The following is a 26,334-nucleotide window of genomic DNA, read 5'->3' on the forward strand; positions in this document are numbered from 1 at the left end:
AGGAGGTATAAATGGGGGAATTCACTTGAGACTTGACCTGGGGAAGTCCTGTTCAAGAGAGTTATTTGAGCTCTTAGTCAGAATCAGGGAGAAATGCCAATTCAAACGTTTGTGAGGTGTTGAGTTTTTTTAACACACTGTTTAAAATCACGGAACGCAACATCCCTGTTTAATACTTTTTGCTTATTAAAAAAAAATCCCTAAATTACATCTTAGAGCCACAGCTCAGATGCTCAGAATTATCTGTTGCCAGCTAACATGGGCATGTCATTGCTGTTGTAAAATCACAGCTTGACTGAGCATGGTGGGGTTACCATGCTTCTCTCACAGCCTCTGTGTCTGGGGCTCTGGGCAGGTTGCCTCTGAAGTGAACTTGTACTGTGACTCAGTGCTGAGTCAAAGTGAGCTGACCCTTGTTTCTCAAAGAATGGAATGACAAGAAAACCTTATCACCATATTGAGATAATAGGCTTGGGTAGGATAAGTTTTTCTGTCCAAGTGAAGATGCAATTTTATAATGTCAACTCACTTTATCTGAAAAACAATGAAAGAAATCTTGCTCCATCTCTATTGATACATTTCATTTTGTACATAAAATGTGCTTCACTTGAATTTCAGCTTTGTTTAAAAAAAACAAATAAATCACTGTCCCTTTTTGCTTACATTTCCTTACATGCATCTGAAATTTTACTTAAAAAAAAAAAAAAAAAAAAAAAAAAGAGAGGAGAGCTTTTCAGGTCAAGAGATCTAGGAGAGAACAGCCTTCCTTGTCAACAAATTGTGTGAGGCAAGAGAAGTTTCTCAAACAGTGCCAGCAACTATGAGTAATTGTTAATACCAATGGTTGTTAAAGCACCAGCAATCAGTGTGATCAAACACAGCTCTAACACAGTCCTGGGAAACAATTCTCTGTAATTTTAACTGAACAAAGCACTAACAACAACCACAGATTTTAACTCTATTGAATAAACAACCTCTCTCCTTCTCACACGCTTGGCCACGAAAAATGCAAACATGCAGCAGCAAGAGGTCAGGTTTTTATGGGCACCTGATAAGACCACAAGTGCCACAGTTGTGCTCACTCAGCTCTTGGGTTGTGACCTCCCCATGGAGACACCTCAGCCACCACTGTCCTGGGTTATTTGCCACGTCTGTGTGGGATGCACGCTCCCATACCTGAACCTCAGAGAGGAAACCCACACTGTGTTAATGTGTGAACACTCTTTTATGTTGTTTAACTATTGTCCAACTTGCCTCAATCAATCTGTTCCTCCACCCTCTTTGCAGCTGTAAAAACAAACTATTTAAAGGGTGTTTAAGGATTCCAACTTTTTATTTTACTTTTTGCTTTATTAAGGTCACATTTTACCCATAGTTTACTCATAAGGACTTTGCACTGTGTTTTCACTACCTCTTCTGACTAATTATCATTTTTCCATAGTTAAAGATGAGTGGGGATGAGAAAAAAATTATGCCTTAGCCTATTGGTATGAGATAGTATGAATAGATAAAGCTCTGTTTTTACTCTGTGTTGGATCCAAGCCAAACAGTCCATAAAGGTAAAGAAGCCTTTTCAACAAGTTACTAATATATATTTACTAAACAAATAATTGCAGACTAAGGTAACAGGTGTATCAATAATGTCCAGAAAAGAAATAGCATTTAAAAATGGCAGATTTCTATGTTTACATTACCATTTTTACATATCTAGCTCATCCAGCACTATAAATGCCATGTTAGTTTCTCACTACGAGAGCATTTTCTACCACATTGCTCTATAAACTGTATTATTTTTTCCCTAATATAGCATTCAAATTGTATTAACTATCCGTATTAACTATCTGTACAATCAAGTAACAAATCACTGCATTGGCAAACTGCATTTTGAAAAAAATACTCCGTCCCTGGGTTAAGACACAAATCAGGGATTTCAACCTGGCCTCTAGAACATTACAATAAAGGCTCCACCAAGATCATAATGCAGCAAACACAGCCACTGTCTGAGATGATACTCTTAAAACACATTGCTGTTTGATTGTAGTGTTTCCCCACAAGAAATTTTCCATTAAAAATCCTTTTGAAGTTATTTTAAGAAGCAGTCAAAGGCATCAGGGTATTTTCTTTAATTGTGCTAGCAAGTAAAGGCATGGGCTGGAGCTGTGCTTTTCACTGGGAAGGAGTGATTTCAGCTGAATCAGGGCCTTAGGACTGGTGAAAATGAGTAATTTGAAAAGCACGAGCTCAGTTTGTACTTCTGCTAATTGACACAACACTCTTCTTGCTTAATATGGAAAGTCATGAGCTAGGAGATCTCTTCCCTTCTCCATCTCAAACCCAGCAGGGGTGGCTATTCTTGTGTGGCCTCCAGGAACCACTTACACGGATTTAGATAATCATTTCCAGACCTTTTCTTTTACTTCCTCACACAGACTTTCCTACAGATGACCTTTGGGAGCTGGAAACTCTGAGTGTTGTGGAGAGAACATGATTTCCTGACTGCTACTGTAAGTGAACCTTGAAACAGCAGTCCTGCATCATAGCCCAGCAAATGAAAAATGTGAACAGCAAGAATGGACAGGGAATTATGGCAAAACAAATAAAGTAACTATCTTCAAGGGAAGCTGAAGAGTCTGATACTTCAAGACAGGAGGAACTGCTGCTCTTTTTTGGACTCCATCTTTGCTTTTGAAAGCAGAATTTCCAGCACTTTCAAATCAAGATTAGTAAAAAAGGGGAGACTGTCTCAGACAAGGGGGGAAAAAAAGCAAAACTGCAGAAGTCTTTCCTACTGCAATAGAACAGATAATTTTAAAGTGTAAGATATCTCTTAATACTCATCACAAAGCACTTGGGTCCAGATGAGGGGGATCCCAGCATTTCACACAACGTTTATGCAGGAAATGGGAGAAATAGGAAGGCCTATGGGGAAAAGATTTAATATTCCAGTTGAAAGAGATATTAAAAGCTGGAAGGCAGCATGTGCCACTTCCCATAACAGTGACACTCAGCTGCAAGCACGCAGGCAGAAAGCACAGGGAGGGAAGGGACTCCCACGAAAGACAGGATTAAGCATGCTGAGGACAGGATGATTTCAATTAAGGAACAGAGCTGATCCAGGCATGGGAAAAAATATCTGTAGCAGAGAGAAGATGGCTTGGAAATTTCCCAGCACATCTTCTCCTGTCCAGGCTCAGGCTCTGGTGTCCAGCCTCACTCCTGGGCACATGGGCTGGGGCGAAAGCCTGAGCAGAAAAACTGATGCTTTTTTTGGTGCTGCACAGCCAAAGTTGTCCTTCTCCTGGTCTTTGAAAGTGGCGATGACACAAAGAACAGAGGAGGCTGAGCAAAAAACCTCTAAAAGTCATAGGAAACAAATGGGTAAAAAGCAATCAGCCTCTGTCTCTGACAGAGTACTAAAAGTACTAAAGGCTTTTTGCCACTGAACTAAATGAGAAGTACAGTCAGCCTCCAAAAGTGTGATTAGCATAGCAGGGCAGCAACAGGCAAGCATGAAGGAGGGAGAAAAGCTCATGTCTGCTGAGATGCCTGACTGCACTGGGAGGGTTTTCACTCCCTCTGCCTTGAAGTCTCCTTCTTTGAGCACCACAATGGGAATTTCTGCCCCTTTGAAAGACTGCTTTGAAGAGCTGTACTTGAATAAAGATATCCCATATGTACCACAGATAACTTGCTACAAGTACGTCTTCCCAAAACCTCTAGTGTGCTCTCCTAATGAAATAAATTTATTTTTTCCATGCATGTATTTCCAGAGATGTATTTAGACATACAGAATCCTGAGCACACAAGTCAGCTGGGAGACCTGACAGAGCAGCAGGGGTTGTACTCTGCTCCTCAGCACTGGCACCAGCAGCTTTTCTGCTTAACCCAAGGCAGCTTTGTGTGCTTCAGGGAAAAGAGGAGAAAAGGGTAAAAAAAAAAAAAATCAGAAATCAAAATATCAAAATCTATTTGTCACTTAGGGGCAAAACAATGGTGGGCAAATTCATCCATCTCCCAAGACTCCTGTCATCATCTTCTTGCCAGCTTTGGTTTTTTCCCCCTTTTCCACTACAAGTGTGTAGAGAACAGCAGAATGATGAAAGATGAAATAAGAATGACTTGATTGACAAATTCAGTAGATATTATATAGTGAAGACATTCTCCAGAATTGTTTAGCAACAAGATTTATCTTGTGTAAATACGACGGAAGGTTTCAGCGTGGCATGGAACCATTTCTGTCCATCTGGCTTTGCAAGGAAATTATGTGGGGAAAGTAAAATTACACTTCAAGCAATAAAAAAAGAACCACTGAAATGATATCCGTGAGATTAAAACAAACAAACAAAAGAGAATCCTGACTAATGCCATCTAAAAATATGGAGCTGTTCTAGGAAATATAAAAAGAAGTGAGAACTGATGGAAATGAAGAACCAAGGTTTGGATTTAGTAAACGATGCTTACTTGATTACACCCATATGCAGTCACTGATGAGCTCTTGAGCAGAACTGATGAAAAATTGGATTGTTTACATGTATCAAACGTAGCAAATGGGAATCTGAACTCAATGTGCCAAAAAACCTTGAGAATAAAAATGCTAGCAATAATTGCTACATTTTGTGTGTCAATAGAGTACCAGCAAGGATTCTGCATCAAACTCTGGCCAATGGGAAAAGGTTGGGTAAGTGAAACTGTAATATCACTTATCTACCAAGCAGGCCACCTGATGACTGACAACTTTAATTTCAGCGTGAAATTGGCTGACTGGCTGTTGAAACATCCATCCCGTCTGACAGGGATGGTAGTCTCTGGATATTTACTACTAGAACCTTCCACAGGCATTCTCCTGTTCCACTCATCTTCATTTCAAGCAGCAAAGAGAGGGGCCTTGGCCAAAATCACAGCTCTCCATCGAGGAGTGGGGCAGTGATGGCTTCTCACAGTTCCAAGGTCACACTGTCCCTGCCTCTCTGGAAAGATCCTTGTGCTCACGTGAAAATAAAAATTCTGAGGGATTGTGTACCCAGAGCACAAAGTGAGGTCTTTGAGGTAGGTGTGGGAGTAAAACTCAAAGAGATTTTATGTTATATGAAATGAATATGTGTATCAGGAGTGCCGATTTTGCACCAGAGTCCTTTTTGTTTTCTTCACAAGAAAAGATAGACCCACCAGAAGAAAAAAGCTTGACTTTGTTCTTGGCCTGTATGTGCATGACCCTGCATGAGAAAGATGTGAATGTAATCTTGCACTGGGTTAATAGCACACATTACCTTACAGCACAGAATGTTACCATCAGTCTTTTCAAAATAAACACTATTTATTTTGAAATAAAATAATATTTTATTTTATATATTTTATTTTATATATTTTATTGGGGGAGAGAATAGTCAAATTAACCATGACTACTGTACCCTTACTATATTACTACATACTGAATATTACAGTTTTCTTCTGCCTGGACAGAATAGATATTTAAATATCTGAATATCATCTGTAGTTTGGTGAGGTGGAAGAAAAATCTATCTCTTTTTTAAGCTGCAGTCTCATAGATACAAAGACCTGATGTGGTCCTGAATCTGACTGCTTTGGATGTCTTTGCTTGTTTAGGATCTTCATTAGTACTTGCAATCATTTAATTACTCTGATTTTGATATTTGCCATCCACTCTGGGTTGAGGGAATGTTTACAGCTAAACAACAATTAAAACAGAAGCCACAGAGCAGAATCCCAAATCCTTCCAAATCAGCCTTGAATTGTGAGCTCTTTCCTCCAGGAAAAGGAAAAAAAAATTCACAAAAAAAATTGTGAGCTTTCCACCAGAGGAACCACCAACAATTCCAGGGGCTTTGCCACAGCACCACGTGCAGATTTTGCTTTGCCTCCAATTCTGTATTTAATCATACTGAGAATTCTCCAGAGCAATCTAGGTGCTGCTAAAATGTTTGATCTCATAGTGAAAAAGGTCCACAGAAAAAAAATTCCTCCATTAATTGCAATGAGGGACATTCCATCCATCTATGCCTGAGAGTCCAAGAGCCATTCCTTGGAAAGAGGTGATTTAAAACACCCCAAAACTAGAAAACATAACTGCCTAAATAAAAGCCTTTCTTATGATTTTCTGGCTACTAGGATCCTATTTGCCATTTTGTTTTCCGCAGTTTTGGCTGCCTGGTGCCCCAGAGTAGCTGTAAACCTTCCCCACAGCAGCTCTGGAGTGACTTTGCTGTGCCAGAGCAGGACACAGGATACTGATGGTGTTTAACTTTCCCAAAAACACCATCTCAAGAAGGGCCTGAGGGAATGGTAACGTGCATATGAAGCCTGAATGCTGCATTGACTTTTGGACTGCAACAGAAGGCTTCCACAGAATTGAAGGATTACTGCTAATTTTTGTTCAAAAAGGAAAAAAATAGAACTAATGAGGATAACTTGTACAGATAGAGCATGCTGAACACTGCATCAGCCCAGAGACTATTAGCACATAATTAATTGAAATGGCTTGGCACTTGGGCTTATGCTACTGACACTATGAGAGTTAATGTTGGCCCATTTTCCACGCTCATTACAATCCATGTCAGTAGGATGGACATATTTGAAACCACTTCCCTCTCTTTGTTGCAGTATTTGCCAATAGCAGGAGAAATTGATGCTGTGAAAGGGAGAAAACATCTCCAGCATTGCAATGGAGGAACAAATTATTCTCTGGTGCATATTAGAATTGCAGCATAATCTGGTCAGAGAAAATTAACTCCTTCTTCTGATATGGTCCAGGGAATTGTTCTGTGATGCTATGAAAGGATGCTTTGATTTGTGGTGCTAAGTAATCATAAACAGCCTTGGCTCTCATAAACCATGCTTGGGGGAGCTTGAGGGGCTGTCTCTCCCAAAGCCTTTAGTTTGTAAGTTTGTGAAGTCATCTCTCAGCAAGAAATATTTCTCCTTTTCCAGAATCAGATCTGCAGAGCAGAACTTCCATTTAATCTTTCAAGTTTGTTTTTTTTTTTTTTTTCTAATTTCATTATTCTTAAGGCAAATGGGTCTTGTCTTAAAGATGGGTCATAAAGTTCTTGAAGATCTATTCCTGAAAAAAACCCAAAAAAAACAGATGTGCAGCCAGCCCTCAGTGCCTGGTTAATAACAGAGTGGTGGTGAGTACACCAGAGAACTGCCAGAACTTCTGGCTGGAACATCCCACCAAGATCAGCCCTGCACAAAGCTGAGTGTCTCCTGCTTTGGGAAACAAAGCAGGAAAGGTAGATGTGTATAAAAATGAAACAAAGAATTAAATATATACCGTCAGATTGTAAGCTTCATGAGATAAAGTTTCAACTTCTATTCTGGAGTGAAAATTTAACCCCTTTCAAAATAAGGAATATTTTCTTCCCTACTACTGTAGTGAAAGACTGTGGGAAAACCCAAGGGCTGTTGCTTCTCAGTTCAAGGACAAAGACTTGCTCTGACACTGCAGACAGGGCAGATTGTCACTGTGGGTCCTCTGAGCCCAGAGGGGCTGTGCTGCTACCCCAGCTCAGGCGGCACCCCCAGCACAGCCACGCCGCCCACACTGAGCCCTGTGTGCCTGCACATCCCACTGAGTGCAGCTCCCGAGGGATTATTAACACTGCAGTGTCACCAGGAGCTGGGGAACGATCAAGGGTCTCTGTGTAGCACCTAGAGGGAGAGCAGCTCTGAAGAGCAGCACCATCCACGCCAGCCGTGCAGCAGAGCACTAATTATTCCTGCCTTCGTCATCGTCGCTGCCATCACAGGGGACAGCTGGCATTTCTTCAGCTCCTCGTACTCCTGCTAATAATGAAGAGTGCCTCAGCATGCTGCATGTTAGGAGATTTAATGTGCTGGCTGAATATTGTATTGAGTTCCTGATTTGTGTCAGCAAGGCCTACTAATTCATGAGAAGTGTCACTGGAACTTATTTCCTGTACATTTAGACACAGGTAAATTACTCTGGAGAAAGCCTGGCTGCAGCCATCAGTACTTACTGCAGATCTTGGCCGACTTGAAAGGTTGCTAAGGGATCTACTGAAGAGCAGACAGACCTCAGAGTGCAGCAGCCTGTTCAAATACACCCCTCTAGGATAGCTGGTGGTGTCCTCGAGGAAAGCTCATGAATCTTATTCTTGCTGCTCCTCCTTGCAGAGAAACCTCCGGAGATTCTATCCCTGCCAGCCTGTGCTTCTCACTCCTGTGGTCTCTGCACAGATTCCTGCTTCTCCAGCATCCCTGGACTTCCCAGCAGCTTTGCTGACCCTGTGGTGCTGCTGGGAGCAGTTTCGAATGGCTTTTGCAACTCCCCTCACCTCTCCTGTTGATATTGTAAGCAAACCCCACATTCCTCACCTAAAAATCACTCACAGAAGATGGAGGAACCCCATTGATACAAAATACTGTGTTTCTATTTATCACAAAAAAGGAAAACTACTGAAACCCCATGTGAGGTGGTGCAGTTGGGTTCCCTCCTGCCCAGGGGGATGGAGTGACCCCTGTGCTCTGTGCTGCAGCTGTGATGGGCACTGGGGGTCAGACAGAGGGGAGGGAATGCTCCTGTGGCTCCCTGCTGGAGTCTCCAAGGCTGCAACGTGTATTTTGATACCACAAAATCCCAGAACCCCTCATAAAATATTCATCACTTTTTTAATGCCACATCTTCTAATTTTAAAATTCAGCTCCTAAATAATTTAGCAGACTCATGGAAAAAAAAATAAACAAGTCTCCAACAAACAAAACCCCCATCTAGGTTGTGGTACAGTTACTAAACTTGTCAAATGTTCTCAACATGTTGCATATTTCTTGTGAGGGATTTATGGCTGTGCCCACTATGACCAGGATTGAGATTTTTTGCTGCCTGAAATCCAGAAGTACCAATGATCTGATCCTGCCAAAGGCAGTGCTGTGCTTAGGGGATGTGCAACATCACATTCACAGGTTTGTCAAAAAGCAGCTGGTGAGACCCTGCCAGTAGCTTTGCCCCAGATCCCACTTTCTGAAACTGTTACAAACTGCACTTTGTGCTATAAATCTTAAGCCACAACTCATTGGATGCCCCACATCCCTCCCATCCCACAACATCCTGGTCACAGTCCCACAGGGCCATCTGGTCACCCAGCCTGGACTCTGTGTGACAGACCTGGGGACACAGAGATGGAGAGTCCAGACCTCTCCTCAGCACTCACTGCTTAATTAAAGCACCTAATTTGGTTTGGATCTGTGTGCTGTCTGCTTCCAGTTCTTCAGCCTTGTTTCTCTATGCTACACTAAAAGGCTGCTGCACCCCAAACTTCCTCTTTTTCCTTGTTCAGGGAATGCTGTCCCACAGAAACAACCCCAAGTTGCCTTCTAATACCTTTTTATCAATACACAGAGAGACTCAGTAGCCTGAAAGATGAAATAAAGCTGTAAACCTCACTAGCCAGTAGCTGTTTTGCAATAACCAAATTTTGCCTCTGTGGTTTGTTGCTGTTCAGGGCTGACTTTGGACAGGTTACTCTTCTGAATGCAAACCCAATTCACCTCTCACTGCAAAAATACAGCATGGCCTCTGAAATGGTAAATATGCCAGCTAGCTTTCCCAATTTAATTAATTTTCCCTAATGGCCTTGCTTAAACAGACTTCAAACTTCAAATGAAAAAGAAAAAAAAATTACATTTTAATAATACTCTTGACAAAAATGGGGGAGAAAGTTTTCATAATTCAGTGCTGAAGTCATGGAAACTCCTGTGCCTAGCGGCTGTTTGCCTTTTATAACATCAATAATTTAACACTTAATTGTTGTGCATTATTTGGTTAAAGCAGATTATGACTCTAACATTTGCATTTATTTTTCAGTAATGGTGAGATAGCTCTTCCTCAGTAAGAATATATTTGGACATTCATTTACTCTGCAAACAAAATCACAGAGTAGCTCATCTCTAATGCTACTATTTAACCACTGAGAAATGAAGCCTCTCTCTGCTGGTGTATGATGAGAAATGTCTGTTTATTACCAAGCCATTTTGATGACTTTTCTGCAGTGCACTTTCAAACCATTTAAAACCCATATTTTTAGGGTAAAGTCTGGGATTAACAACCCCATTATATTGTGTTTAAGCTAAGTGAAATTTCTTGGTGTATCTTCAAAGGGCAGGAGACGTTTCTTAATGCCTTTCATTTATCAGAAGAAATTAAACCCCCTGGAGCAGTCTGGATGCAAAGGACAGCCCTGTCATCCCTCAGGACAGCGATGGCACCCTGTCACTTGTCACATCTTAGAGGACTACACAGACTGCAAGTCTTGGCACTGCTTTCCCTTTGAATTAAGGACCACACAGCACCCACAGGCTTCATTTGAGACTGGTGAAGGGCAGGGTAAAAAACTGTTGAGCACCTTGAAACTTTTCAAGGACTGAGAGAATATCCACCATGAATCTGCAAACCCCAGGGGAGACTGCCTTGTGCTTCCCAGCTGCCCTGCTTCACGAGGTTTGCTCTGGGGACTTCTGCTCTCCCCTCTGCCCATCACACTGCCCTGCTTTGATGGACAGCCCTGCACCAGGACAGTCCTCCCTGATCCTCTCAGCTCTCAGGATTACAGGGGAAAATCCCATCCACTGTTAATTATGGGGGATTTCAGTGTTTTCACCTCAGAAGAATGAAGGCTTGATTTAACTTTTAAGAAATACCACCTGCAGTCCTGAAAAGTCTTGCAAAGGTGGGAACTACTGACTGCTCACTCAATGCTTAGATCACCATCACAGCAGCAAGAATGATAGCAGAGATCTGAGAGGGAGAAAGGGTTTTTCAGGATTAGAAAGCAAAATGTGAACTGTGCTGGGATTAAGTGGCACAGAAAATTCACCTGCTGTTTTAAACCCAACAATCTTGTAACTTAGAGCAATCTTGAGAGCCTAATCAGAGCAAATCACTTTCAACTATTGATTTTTTTAAAAAAAGACTGTTATACCCATATACTTCTTTTACAAAGATGTTGGAAAAAAATCCCAGAGATTTCAAAGAAAGCAATTTTGCTGCTCAAATCTTATGGACCCTTTCTATATCCTACCCTTTTGAACATACCCTGATGCAGAGAAGCAAGAAGTAGGGACCATGACCCTGGTGTACAGATATGTAAATTAGAAAAAGTTAATAGCTTTGAAAAGTTTACAGGTTCAAGAGGAGCACCGGTTCTGTGACACATTTGATAAGGTTTGAATCTCTGAGCATTTGCACATGGAGCATAACATTTCCATGGCCACACTGACACAAATCTGTGTTTTGCAGAACTCCAATGAATTCAGCTCTGACAGCAATTAGTCTCACCACCTTATCATACTCTACAAAAAGCCAAGTCACACCGAATACAAAACTAAAGGTTGGATTTTCTGAGGTTCCTAATGCCTGCTCAGGCATCTGTGCAGATTTTTAAAAATGTGCATTAATGAGACTCTACGGAACACTGAAGGTACTGCAGAAAAATTGACTCCCTGAACTGCAGGTTATGATCCTACTGGGAATGAATTTGTTTGTGGTTTTGGGTGGTAGGTACACTGCCTGCTCTCCGGAAATAAGCAGCCTGAGCAAACTGTGCTGCTCTCTGAGCTGGAAGGTAACATTGCAGGTTGATTACGAGCATCCCTAATAAAAGCTAGAAATCCTCAGGAACAATAAATACCCATAATACAACCTGAATCCCCTTCAGCGATAAGAATAAGCAATGACCTTCTGAGCACCTCACCTCAGAAATATGTGCAAGGTGGCAATCTGTCTGCATGCAGCTGGGTGAGATGTGATTAACAGGGGCTCTGTGTCAGCCTGTGAGCTCCATTTTGGATGAGGTTCTCTCCTGCTGTCTTTTTACCTCTGCAGAGTGATAATACCTGCAGAGGTGTCAGGAGACGATCTTGCCCCTGGCGTGGAGCTAACAAGGATCATTAAACTCTGATGAACATCCATTTAAATTGATCTTTCTTAGTCAAAAACCTGGCTGCTGTCCAAGGCAGCTGCTTCTGAAGGAGTGGCTACTGGTTGGAGGGGAGTGGGAAGGGTGAGACAAGCTAAAGCCACACAGGATGCCTGTGTCCAGGAGGAATTCCACGGAAAAGGCAGTGCCATGGTCAGCGCAGCCAGCACAGGGGTGGTGCTGCCCAGACACTGCGTGGCAGGACCAAAGCTCAGCCTCTCCAAGGAAAAGGCTGCTGCTCTGCAGCTCTCAGAGAGGTGGGCTGGAAGCACGGAGATACAGGCTATTAACAGGAGGTGCTGTGTTAGAGATGGAGAACCAGCAGACATCCGTGGCTCTGGCCTCAGAGCAGGGCAGAAGCACACACAGAAAGGATTCCATCTGTGAAAATCCATGGAAAGTGTTGCTGGGGGCCCTTTGGAGAACAAACCCACATTTTGCTCAATGCTTGCTGTGCTTTTCCTGTGTCTGCTTGGTAGTGACACTCTGGTCCCTGAACATTGGCATTCAACACATCTCAGGGAAGTGCTACAAAGCAGCTCTGTTCAGATGCTTCAGCCCTGAAAACAGGAAATACTAAATAAGAATCCAGTAAGTCAGTTGGCATTTCCCTGCATATTGGGTGTCCACAAAAGTACTTGCATGTGTTTAGCAAAGTATTTAATTAAGTGGAGCTGGGTGGTAATATTTACTCAGCTAATGCCTCTTCACTGGCAATTGCTTTCACTTCTACAATGGTCCTGTCTTTTGTTTTTAAAAGCCTGTGTTTTTGTCACCACAACTTGCTCTTAGAAAGACTCCAAAATCTTTTGAAAATGACTGGTATTCCAAAACCTAGGGAAAAAATTACCTGTGTTCTACATAGCCAGTGCTATTTTCCTGATTGCAAAGAATACAGACTATCCTAAAATCATAGCCACTCTATAATCTGCTGTACTTGTATTTAAATGCTGTATTTTCACATCACCTTCACCCAGTCACTCATGGAGGAACACTTTACCTTTCATTACTACCAACACAAATTACAGCTGCAAGTGGGACATTATCTAATTATTGTTTTAGGGAAAGCTAAATAGTAAAAAAAACCCCTTGAATTCCCAAAAGGTGATTTGTGGGCAGATTTAAAGGGAGAGAATGCTTCAAGCTATCTATTATTAATGCTCAGCTATGCTGACCTTTGACAAATAATCTTAAGTCACACACAAAGAGCACAGAAAGACCTGAAAGACCTGACCCAAATGTCATTGAAAAAGCTTACACTGGGTTTTAGTGGGATCTAGATCAAGCTCAGCACTAAATTAATTTCTGGGTTGTTATAATCTTTATACTTGACTATCTTTCATGTTGTACCATATGGTTATCAAAATGTATTGCATTTCCATCTGGGTCTATGGATGAGCTGTACATTAACTCTCAGAACTGAATCCTCATTATGAGAAGAAAGAGGGTGATTTAATAGCTGAGGAGGTCTAAAGGTACAGATTCACCACGCAGTGAAACATTCCCCTCAGTCTGTTTCATAAATGGTGTTTCTTGATTTTCCTCCTCATTTTATTTCAAGCCTCGTACTACTGATAATGTTTACTCTGTGCCACTTTGCACCCTGTAAAATGGAAGGACAGTTTTTCTGAGAAAAAAAGAGGAAAAAAAAAAACCCAAACCACAAAACCCCCATCAAGCCAAGGCACCCTCGTGTCCCTGTGGCTACCACAGGGTTTGGCTGGAGGCTGCAGAGCTCCTGGAGGGGATTAGCACTTCCCCCTCCACAGGTACTCATTTGGGAAACTCATTTTCCTTTGGCAGAGTTTCCTGTTCAAATGGCATGCTCCTTTGAGAGGGAGGATCTGAGCTCACAAGCAAGATTTTGTTATGTTCTGGCTGCACAAACAGGAGCTTAAAACATCTACAGAGCCTTTTTTATATATGGAGTAAACAGAAGTGCCGTGAAGGAGCTCACTGTCTGCTGCAGATTCATGAAGTGAGAATGGGCAGGATTTTCCAGTAGATAGGAAGTAATTCACTGCCTTCAAAGTTTCTGGCTCTACAAAGATCAGAGATCCAGATGCCTGGTACCATTTTCTGCAAGTACAAACTGGGAATTGTGGAAATGCAAGAAATCTTTTTCCATGCAGAAGCCGAGTTCTACTCTGACAAACTCTGGAGCACACAGTCCTCAGTGTTTTAGATTTTTCTGACTGAGGGTTGGAAGGGAAGAGAGAAAGTGTAAGATGTGCAATAAATTACATTTATTTATAATTCTGCTTTAGTTTAGAACCCACTCAATTTATACCAAAATCCCTTGGCTCAGAAACACTGTGTATTTTGCATGATACACAAGTACTCATAGAAAAATGTAGTATACAAAAAGTGGCCAACATTTTTTAAAGTGACTAATGATTTTTGAGTGTTTAAATAAAAATAACTTTAAAGGGAACATAATTTTCATAACCCTTGAATAAACCTTTTCAGCTCTTCTTAAAGTAGATACTACATTGCACAGTGGAAATACCCTTAGAAATTTGGGGTAGCTTCTCCTTTTAAAATTAATTCTTTTAAAATTAGGAGCTTTTTCTCCTTCATGAGGACTGTCAAGATGCTGTCCCCATGTAAGATAAGTCCCTTTGAGGTTTCTCCAAAGAGCTTACAAAGGCATGGCATTTTCTTAACATAATGTCCCAACCACTCTATTAAATAGCCAGGACTATTTAAAAGCTTTGGGTATTTTTGTCATTTTGCTTTGTTGTTTTTCTTAAAAAATAAAACCAAGTGGATATGAAAAAAAAAAAAAAAGGTTCTGTAGAGAGCTGTTTGTGTCATTTTCCAAATGCTTCTTCTTTTGATAAAATGCCCTATTATATCTTTAAAGCTTCTTCCTCCATTTTCTACATTCCACATGTTTATGCTAATTCATGCATTTACCATTTTTCCTTCCTCCATCTTCAGTTACTCTGCCCACTACTGATTTTGCTCCCAAATATTCTTTTTCTGTTGGTCACCTGGCTGTGCTCTTCCCATGTCTCCAATACCTCCTCTTGCCCCATCCTTCCAACTTTTCTCCTTTCCAAACCTACTAATTTGATTTCTTATTCTACTGCTCAGGTGAGTTCTGACTTTCAGCATCTTTCACTGCAATTCTTCCTCTTCTGCAGCCCTGTCTAACCAATCATCTTCCCTGACAACTTCTCAAAATAATCATTAATTGATAAGGATTTCCATGCCCTCGTGTTCATGACAATCCCAAAATAAGCCTTGCTCAGCCATTAGTCCAGTCCCTTGGTGGTGTTCCATTATCAACTCACCCCATGCCATCCTCTTTGCTGTCAATCAGCTTTTCTTGGTGTGAACAGCCTGAATTTCTTCTTTGTTTTTCTTTGCATCACCATCCCCACTCCAACCACTTCAGCATCCCCTTGCTGCTCACAGTTTCTCCCTCGCAGCCTCCTTCCTAACCCCCCTTTCAGCATTCCCAATAAATATTCCAGCTCACACTGGAATTAGAGCTTCAATATTCATATATCAGGGGTAGCAAGCAACCAGTAAAATATAAGAATAGGGCAGAAATTCAGGGGGTGGCTCATGAAGCATGCAGCCAATCATGGGCAAGGAGATTTTGAGGCTGCTCTGCTCAACCAAAAGGCTGGAGGCATCTCCCCTGCCTCATTAATTGAGGAACTAATGCTGTCCTGCCAACAGGCTCTCTTTCCTCATCTCTGCCCAATGGACATGACTTGGATATTGTCCTTCCTCAGTGCCTTGAAATCTGGGCATACGAAGCAGTTATTTTCCCTCTTGCTCAGGTTTTAATTCCACCTCCCTGGCTGCAGCAGGTGGTGCTGCTGGAGGTGTGCACTGCTGTTCTCACAGGATCTTGTATTTGTCATCCAGCAGCACCTGCACAGTCACTTTTCTTCCCCCCCTCATTTTAAGTGCACAGCTAGCATGAGGCATTGCTCCCCTTGCACTCTGCCATCTGCATTTCCTCACTTTTTTGTTTAATCCTGCCTTGCTGCATTTGCCATTGCCCTGTGTCCTCCCAAACTCACACCTTCATTTGTACAGGTTTGTGCCTGATTCCCCCCCCAGCCACTGACACTTGCACAGAACAATTCCCATGTGAGAGGAGCACATGGAGAGGATAGGGACAAAGCAAGTGAGGGGTTTCTGTGCCTCATTTATCTTTTTTTCTAAGTGGGCATGTGGAGATGGGCTGCAGGTTCAGTTGCATTGCTGTTGGCTGCAGTTGCTGTAGTTGTTGGCTTGGTTCACAAAGAGTGAAAGAGCAGAGGAATAAAAGCAATGAAGATGACACCTGAGGACAAATCTGTGAAATCAGAACTCTTTCCAAACCAACTTCTATAGATGTACTGCACTCTGGGAATAATTGGTTTAATTTTTCATTAAGAGTTTGGAGCCCTCCCTTCCATGTCCCTCCTCAAAAGAGTTTCTCTGGGCTGCAGCCCTGATGAAAAAGCACAACATTTTTCCTGAGCACTGGAAGAGTTGCCCATGCAAATCCCCTGCAGAAATTGTGTGAAGTGCTGGATTTGAGCACCTGCACAGGTCAGAAGAGGTGACACAGCCAACAGGGAGAACAGTCAGAGCTGTCCTATAGCTGTGTGTAAGGGGGACCTTGAAAGGCAGGTCCTACTTAAAGAAACAGCAAAAGGAGTGGCAACAGCTACATTGGAAGCAAGACTAAAGCTGGGAAAGATGTCACTGTGATCCTCATTTACTTTGTATACCTGCTGCTTGAGCACCTTTTTTATCTATTTGGCTTATCTATTCAAATATGGAGATGCATCTCCTTTATTTGGTTGCTTTTTTCCTTGTATTTTGGTTGTAGATTCGTATAAATTAATTTCCATGACCAGTTTTGGAGAGAGAGGAGAAATTACATGAGTCAATTCAATAAACTGTGGCAGAGTAAGTAATCTGCTATACCATGGAAAATTGTTCTTCCTTTGTTGAAAGTCTTAAGTATATATTCATATGCTGTGCTTTCCAGATTTTAAAACTGAAACACAATTATCTGATATTCCTGGCAAGACAAAAGTTTTATAGCTTTTACCTCTGCCAAGTCAACACAACAGAAAGAGAAAGAGAGGGATTTTGTAGTGCCTCTCTCAGCTGTGAGGTCCATTATCTTGATTTTAACCTTTCCCAATTTGATTAGAAGTGCTGGAAGTTGGGGAAAAATTGTCCTTGGACTAATAAACAGCAAATTTGATAAGAGAGCAATAGAAAGACACTTGCTGCAGTGTCTCACAAATATAGCTTCCAGAGATGATGATATTATTTGTTTCAGCCTCCACAATAATATGTGAAATATGATTAATCTTTAGCTCCTCATGACGACACTGGGAACTCAGACTGTCTGGAATAACTAAGCCTCTGAGGCATGCATGTGAATTCTTTTTTTGGTTGACCCATTTTGGGTTTTTTGGGGGGGCATGTGAGATGTGTTCTGGTTTGCTGGGGTTTTTTTCTTGAAAAGACACATTGATATGAACATAACTTTGGGGACAGCAATATAAATTCTGTGTCTTGGCTCAACAACTGCTGTGCCAGGAGACAGAGAAGTCAGTGGGAGACCTGAGCATGGTCTCAGGGCACTATATAGCCCATGAATATTTTTAGACCTCCTCTTTACTTCTCCCTGTCTGCATGACTGCTGTTGAAATGAAAAGTGAAACCAGCCTGAAATACAACCCTTATATTTACATTTTTTGAAAATGTTCCAGCACTTGGTTCCATCTGTGCAAATCAAAACCCGTGGCTGAATAACACACAAAGCCTTATTAAAAAATACTAAGTGGAATTATATGGAAATTAGGGTTTCATTGTCTTTCATCTCATAAAGGCTAATAACGCTACAGAGGACAACCTTCTTATCAAAAATAGTTTCTAATACAAATTGCCTTTGACTATATTTACAATGTCACTTTTAATCAAGTAAATTGTCAGGCTACTGCACTTCTGCCATCTACATGGCACAAAAATATAATGAAGAGGGAAGCGGGTACAAGTGCTTTCAGCTTTAACTGCCTGCCCACTTCGTACCAATTACTACCTATTTAGTAAGCTTGGTCTTCTGTTCTTAGAAAAACACTAGAAATAAATATATGAGTTCCTGTGAAGGAGACACCATGCAGAAAAAAAAGCTTATTCCACTTAGCAAGACCATTTGTCTTTGTAATTACACCTACTTTTCTTACTCCTATGCAATTAGTAAATACAAGCTAAAAATAGCCACTTGAATGCCAATGTGGTCCCTGACTGCTTCTCTATTATGTCACTTTTAGGTTAGTTCAATATTCCATTTGCTGGTAAGTTAACAGCTCTATTCAGATGGGTTTACTCCTGCAGGTGCATTTTCACTCAGAGCACATACTCCCATCTCCACAAGCAATTCCCACCAAGGCTGGGGTACAACCAGCTGTGCTGTGCCCTGCTCTCAGCATTCAGCTGCCATCCTGCAGCTCAGCCACACTCCAGCATGTTCCCTGGGCAGATTGTGACACGTTTTTAAATACAGATGGAACTATTTCCACATTTTGTGGGGTGTTTTTGTCGGTGGTGCTATTGTCTCTTTAAAGCTCTGCACAGAAGCAAGCATTTAAAAGCAGAGACTGAATTTTCCCAGGGCAGCTGGTGCCCAGCAGCTCACCTCAGCTGCCTGCTCTGGCTTAGGGTGCCTTTCAGAGACTGCACTGCTCAAACCTTCTCTCTGCAGATGTTGCTGTCACCACCTTGCACAGCACAGCAGGGCCAGGAGCTCCCTGCAAGGCCAGACTGGAAAAAGTTCCACTTTCAGCCAAAAGGAGAAAGCACTGAGCACACTGCACTCCTCCATAGCCGCTGGGGATACTCCAGGGCTCTCCCTCATTGCTGGCTGGGTAGAAGCAGAGGAAAGCTCTGTGTATTTGCTGCCCACCCCAATGGTGTGTCTGGATCCTCAGCCAGTGAACAGCAATGTGGTTTCACTGGGAGCAAAGGAGGTGAGTTGATTTACACAGCTGTGGAATAGGAAATTCAGGAATAATGAGTCCAGACCTTCACTGGCATTGTTTAAAAGAAGAAGTAGTTCTGAGAGCAGTGGAGTTAAGGTTCTAGCTGCCAAGTGTGCATCCTCTGATATTTAGAAAAAGTGAACTTATCAACCATTTCCTCTCTTGTGAATTAACAGAGGTTCTTCACTGAGGCCAGCTGTCGTCACAAAAGGTGCAAGAACTTAACACAATTCCATTACCAAATGTAGGTGAAATACTGGGTTTAAATGTATTACTGAAGAACTGACAGACAATGTGGATAGGCACATCTGAGAAGCTGCTCTAAAAAAAAAAAGCCTAAGTACTAAAATGTTTCAAGTCATAAAAAGCATTTTTCTTTCTTCTTTTTTCATTCTTCTTTGCTCAAAAGACAGGTTTCTGCCATCAGAACAAAATTATTTCAGCTGGAGAACAAATACTCTCAAATTTAAGCTTGTGCATAAAAAGCCTCAGAGCCTGATGGATTATTAGGCTGTGGAAAAGAGCAAAGAATAAATGCAAAGAATGAGAACAAACCTGAGGAAATCAGGAAAAACTTTTCCTAAACCTGAGGAAATCAGGAAAAATTTCTCACTTGGTTTGTATGGATCAGGGGTCTTGTTCCCAAGTTTTGAATCTCAAACCTAATTTTCAGAGATGCCTGTTAAAAGCTCCATCTACTTCTGACTTCCCAAAGCTGGGCATATTGGAGAAGTTGGCTTTAATCTGGAATTTTGCTCTTGAAATCAGGACAAAGTCAGGTGATCCTGTTCTTTTATACCTCCATGCATTTTTGCTAAGGGCAGAGAGCAGAAATCAAGCAGCCAAAGTCTGCAAAAAGCCCTTGAAATGTGAAGGAAAGACCCAGCATTTGCAGACAGTGCCATAAGGGTCTTGCAAAGGACTTGGTTTATGATCATTTAAATCAAACCTGGATATCCACTTCAGCAATTTTTAGATATTTTAGATGTGAACAATTGGCCTTAGAAGGAACTAATAGAGAAACTTGCACTAAGAGTTGAACAGTGTCACTAGGTGGCTTCTTGGTCCAGTTGCTGGACCAAGACAGTAGGAGAGACCCACTGTAGATTTTGGACTGACCTAAAGCAAATCAAACCTTTCCACGAGATCTTTCATATTGAACCCAAAATGAAGTTTAATTTTTGGGGGACACTTTTAATTTGATGCTGTTTTACTTTCCTCTCAATATTTCCTCAAAATGCAAGTTTCAAGGGCTTTGTTTTGAACTGAACCATCACTCATTCATGTTTTCTTCTGGCTGAAACTTTTCTGTTCAATTCAGAACAAATCTGAGTATAATTTCTGCCCACTCAGAACTTGTGTTTTGGGGGGTAAACTGATCTGCTTGGCCGTAGTTTTCTATCATGTGACTTTAGCCCCACAGAAAGCAACACAAATCTGCAGGAAACCAAACCTCTCTCAGTGCCAGAGGCAGTGATCAGAGCAGTGGTGACAGTCCTGCTCTTGCCACCAAGGGGTGCCAATCCCACCATCTGGTCCCTCAATGCCCAACCACTCCTGTGGTGAGACAGGCTGGAGAAAAACAAGTTGCTAGATGCTAATCTGGCTGTAAGGAAGGGAGCCTCTTGACAAAATATTACTGAGCAGAGAACACCATCCCTCCTTCCAAGGAGAGGAAAAGGGGAATTTCTTCCATACCTTCCAAAGCCAGGTTTGCAAAGGTCACTTCGTGTGCAGAGCTGCTGTCCTCCTCCTGACAGCTCTGGTCATAAATTCAGAGCTCCACAATGAGGAAATAAAAGTTTTGATTATATGCACTAAATTTCTATGATACTTTTCATCTCTTTCCTATCACTGGGAACTGTTTCCTGAAAACTGCCTCATAAAAATAGTGGTCCTATCAAGTCTGGTGTATTATCTCCAAGATATTCTGATTTGGCTCAATACCTTTTTGGTGACAGGGCCTGCAGCAACCCCCAGCCCAGTGCCCTGGCTCTGTCCTGCCTCAGGCCACTCCACTGCCACATCAAACAGCGAAGGTGTTCTCTAGCCGGTCATGTCCTTTTGATTTAGTGACCAGTTCTCCCCAGGTGACAGCCCCTCTATCACTGGAGGTGTTCTGTCACAGCCAGTATGATCTCTCTCAGCACTCATCGTGTTGAAGGCATCCACAAAAAGGACATGTCACCATCTTTGTGTCCACCCTGAAGAGGTTTCTGTTGCCTTGTTAAGGTCATTAATTCTCTTGGCCCCCTTAACCTCTCTACCAAGGGCTGATACAACTCCTCAACTGCCCTTCCTCACTCCTCCTCACCTTCCAGAGACCTCAGCCCAAGAAAATAAAGCCCAGTGGGGTTTTGGGGAGAAAGGCTTCTCCAGCTCTCTGAGGAAGCAAATACAAGAATTGTTTACACACTGTGCTGCTCCTGATGGCTGCTGCTCACCCCTGCAGCAGAGACATCAGCTCTGGCCCCAGGAAAACCAGCTTTGAGCTTCAGCTTTTGGCCAACTCCTTTCACTTGCCAGTCTCTGCTTGCTGACAGCTGGGTGGGGATAACCATGGCATTTCCTACTCCCTTTCCAGGCAGGTTTAGCTCCCCAGCACCATTGCACACAGAGATGCCTCATCCAGGGGCAGCAGCCCAGAAGCTCCAGGAGCTCTTGCATCCCACTCCTGCAAAGGCAAGTGATGTAATCCCATATTCTCTATATAATAGACATTAAAATCTGCCTGAATGGAAAGAGCTAGAAAACACACAACAAAGAGGAATGACCATTTTTAAAACTCACAGTCCTAAAATTCCCTTTCATATTTAACCACCTCAACACTCAGGGATTTGAAACTTAACTGGTTTTGGGAATAGTTTTATCAGCCAACAAATTTGAAAAAAAAGTTTGCAGCTACCAATACTAAATAGTAAATTAATTAGAATGTTAAAACATAGCTCCTACATGAAAAATATACAAACATGCACACCTCCATCTATGACACATGTGAAGATTTTTCACATAAGTCAATTGGGCATTAATTCTGTTGCTTTTTATAGAACAAATAATTTTATCTGTAAGTAACCAGCTTTGCTTATTGAGAAAATAGTCTGCAGAACTAAGACTGTGCATTAAAATGCTATAAAATAAGAAATAAAGTATCAGTTTAATGGTTGGATTGCAGCATTTCTTTTTCTAAATACAAAGAATGTAGAACATTGAGAGGAAAGGACAAAAGAATGAAGTTAATATATCTAATATTCCTTTTCTTTAGAAAAAAAAATACTGCAGGACTAATTTTCTCAAATCCCAAAAGAGTGAAAGCTCCTTCCCCCCCCCACCCCCCCCACTCTTTCTCAATGCAATTTTAATTCTTTTGTTAAATTAGAAAGGCTTTAATTTCCTTTTTCATTACAGTTTGAGTTATAAACACAAGCGGAAGCTTCTGGGGATTACATGTTGAACAGAAAGGCACACAAACCATACATGGCAACTCCAGAGTGTCCCTGCCCAACGAGAGGGGACCTCAGGGCAGTTGTGGAGCTTGGCCAGCAGCCCCAGCTCGGCTGCCCCTCCTGCCCAGGCACCCTGGGCTCAGCATCCTTCAGCTGTGGTTGCCCAGACTGGCTGACAAGTGACACTGTCTCCTCTCAGTGCCGCCATCCTTCGGGAGCCCTGCCTGTGAGAGGCTCCCGGGGCTGATGCACTCCTCCAGCCCCGGGGCTGCAGTTCTGCCCCTGCACAATTCTGGTTCCTGCTGCTGCACCGAGTGCATGGCCCCAGCCCTTGCACGCTGGAAAAGTTGCTCCTTCTCAAGCACATTAAATTAGACCTTTTCACCATCTAATGTTTCTAAAGCCTTGAAATCAGGTCTGGAACTACCAGTTTTCTTTTTGCCATGTTATAACTGCTGGCTGTAATAGTGGGCCTGACCCTCATCATATCAAAACTCTCATTATTTCTGTATTACACCACAAAAAACCCAACATTAGCAGTAACAGCAGAAATGTGCCGACTTCCTCAGGGGCAAAGCCACCTGCTTTCTCTTGAGCTAGGTTTCTGCCTTCACGTCAAACCCTCAGTATTTGTCTTGTGGGCACTTTCAGCAAAGGAGAGGTCTCCAGGCTGCTCTGAGCCCTGTCCAACCTGACCCTGAGCACTGCCAGGGGTGGGGCAGCTTCTGTGAGCTCACAGCAGGGTGGAGGAAAGCTCCTTAAGCATCTTCACTGACACCCATCACTGCCCACATCTGCCCTCTCTAAGTCTTACACTTCACATCACACTCTTATAAACACTGCCAAGAAGAAAACACTTTTTTTTTAGGACCAGAACATTCATGCTTTCCAATATTCTTTCCATATTTGCAAGCTAAAAGATCAATTTGTTCTTCTCCTGTCTCCATTCAGCTGCCAGAAAGGTCATCTTCTTAGGATGATGTGTGCCCAACAACAGAGAACATTTTGGAGGAGAAAACCAGTGTGACTATAGAAATAGTCATGTGTTCTTGCCCTCCTTGAGCCTTTAAACTTACAAAAATCTAATTAGGGAAGACTTAATGTACAGCATGCATAAGGACGCCAAAACTCCCAACAAAGTATAGGCAGTACTATTTTCTTCATGCTTCATTAATAAGGAACAAAATGTCTCTAGACTTCCTGTAACATATGCACAGAGTGATTTCAAACCAGACTGAGATTCTTTTCAAATGAGGGTTATAATATACTCAAGCAATAACAATGCATTTTTTTTTATTGCTTTGCTTGTAAAGTTGTTTCCACGTTCTGTGAGGACAAAGTTATTTGTCATTTTTGCAAAATATAACTTGTTACTTTGATGGGTTTTAGGACCTTTCTATTTCAGCTATCGATTCAAGGTTGAGTGTAGCCTACAGCAGAGCTGAGCTTGGGGAATCGGAGTACAAGAGCAAAACTTGGATTTTTCTACAGAAATTATATCTTTTCATACAAATTAGAGCCACAGGAAAACAAAGTTTTGATTCATCTTCTAAGTCATATATAAAGCGTAGGGCTTTGTGCCATCAGATCACAGGGAAGCAAAAGGAATTTCTAGCTCTTCCTCATTTGCTTATCTTGCTCAGACTGCAAACAGAAGGATTTATTCATTGGGTAGATTCTGGAACAAAGAACCTCCAAAGAAACAAATGCAACCTTTAAGATTTCTGCCAAGGACTGTAGCAAAAAGCCCAGTGCTGAGTCCTGTTTTGTCTTCTGAGGCAAAGATGCCACTCTCCTCCTCAGCTCTCTGCATTGTAGGCAGGGCTGGGACAGTTTGGGCAAAAGACAAATCTGCCCTGATAGTGCTAAATGGGGCAGATGTATCTGCACTACCAAAGAATTTCCCTTTTCATATCCAGTTCCAGAAAGAATCAGATAGAGGCACTTCCCTGTGGGATCTTTCCCTGCACATGATCTTTCCCTGTGTAGGCAAAGGGAATCAAAGTGATCTCATGGGTACAGAGTATCTGATAGTGAGGCAATGTGGGGGAGAATATTTGCCCAGGAGATTTTAAAAAAAAAATACTCAACTGTCATTGAATATGTGTGTATGCTCCTACAGTGAGGTGCTAAATTGCGTTATAACTATTGAGACATCAACATTTACCAACGTTTGTGATTCAAATATAAGCACAGAATGCAAAACTGTGAAACCATTTCGAGTCATCAGGGTATGGATCTGTAAGCAGAGGTTTGTATATCATTTGATAGCTATTTATTTCTTGTTAATGTTTATGTAATATCATGATGTTTATGACTTTCCATGTGATGGGGATCATTTCTGGTGGGTAACTGGCATCAAATCACTGTTTTGCAAATACAGAATATTTTCATATTCGGCTGGTGAAACAAAAAGACTTCCTAGTGTGAGTATGCTATTAAAATGCTAATAGACCTTATTTGAGAAAGCTTACTCAGACCTCAGCAGGAAACATATTCAACATTTACAAAGATTTAGATATGTGTTTTTAACATAAAAGGGTCTCCCTTCCTATGGAACTGTAAGAAGCTTTAGACAAGACTGAGGATAAAGTGATAAGGCCCAGGCAAATGAAGAAGAAAGAAAAATATATGGATGGCTAGTGAGCTTAATTATGGTGAAATACAGATATAATTGTGAGCACGAAGTATGTGCATATAATGTGATAGCAACCTTTTATATCTGATGTCCTAAAACCCAAAATCTAAATGTGAAGATCACTGACTTAAACCTTTTTTTTTTCCCCCAAGTTACTTTCGGCTATTTCTGCAGATCAGCCCTCCAAATTATTGCAAGCCAAGGAACTGCTCAGGTGCTGGTGGGGATTTTTTTCCATGACCTGGCACACTCTGCATGAGAGCAGGGAAGGGCACAAAGGGATGTTCTTGCTCTATGTTGCACTTTGAGTGACGAGTAGCACCTTCCAGACACCAGGACGTGTGTGTCAGAACTGCTGGGAGATGTGGCACAAAGCCCAGAATGTGAAAATAAAGAGGAAAATCTTGTTGTAGCACTCTGTCCCTGGTGAATTGAGGAGCAGAGCTGGCACTGCCTTCAGCAGGGCTGACTGGGTTTGTTCTGTATCGAGTTATTGAACTGAATCGAAGCTGCAGGGTCAAAGTAAGCAGAGAATTTGAGAAGCCTATGAAAACAGAGCCCAGATTTGCTGGAGAGCTGTAACCTTCCAGAAATGTAATTAAACAAACAGGCAAGAAGTGTTTGGGATTGAAATCTCTGTTTAAACATCCGCTGTTGCTTTATTGGAATATCAGAGTGGGAGAAGAGTTCACATGTTGAAAAGGCAAGAAGACGCCTTTTGTTTTCTTTTTTTCTTTTTATTTTTTGTTTAGTCTCCCACTGAAACTGAATGTTGAGTAAACACAACATTAATGTCTGATGGTCAGTAGAGTGACACGATTTGAATTCTTGCATTAGGAAACAAATTCCTTGTCAAAACCAAATTCTTTTAGTCTGGCTCAATAAAAATAAAACACACAAGCTAAACTGACAAATGGCCTGGATACTAAAAGTTATCTGTGTTTCAGAAATATCTAGTAAGCAATTTGGATTATTTTTTTAAAGTTTTGGCTCCACTTTAACCCTGAAATAAATTAGCTTATGCAAATGTCATTACAATTGCCATCAGCTTAACACATTTCCTCCAAATGGTTGAACTCCCTTTCATTGTAGGGAAAGTGCAAGGCTTAAGACTTCTCTAGTCACTTAAAAAAAACAATAAATGGAAGAGAAAATGAGAGATTATTTAGCTAATGGATTTGTTTTCCTTTCCTAAAACAAAATAATTCTGGATTCTACTTACTGGAAAACTGCTTGGCTAAGAAATATTAAAATGAAAGCAGCACAGGACTGTTTTGCTTTGTTGGCCTTTT

The sequence above is a fragment of the Vidua chalybeata genome, chromosome 16, assembly GCF_026979565.1.
Source record: "Vidua chalybeata isolate OUT-0048 chromosome 16, bVidCha1 merged haplotype, whole genome shotgun sequence".
Lineage (NCBI taxonomy): Eukaryota > Metazoa > Chordata > Aves > Passeriformes > Viduidae > Vidua > Vidua chalybeata.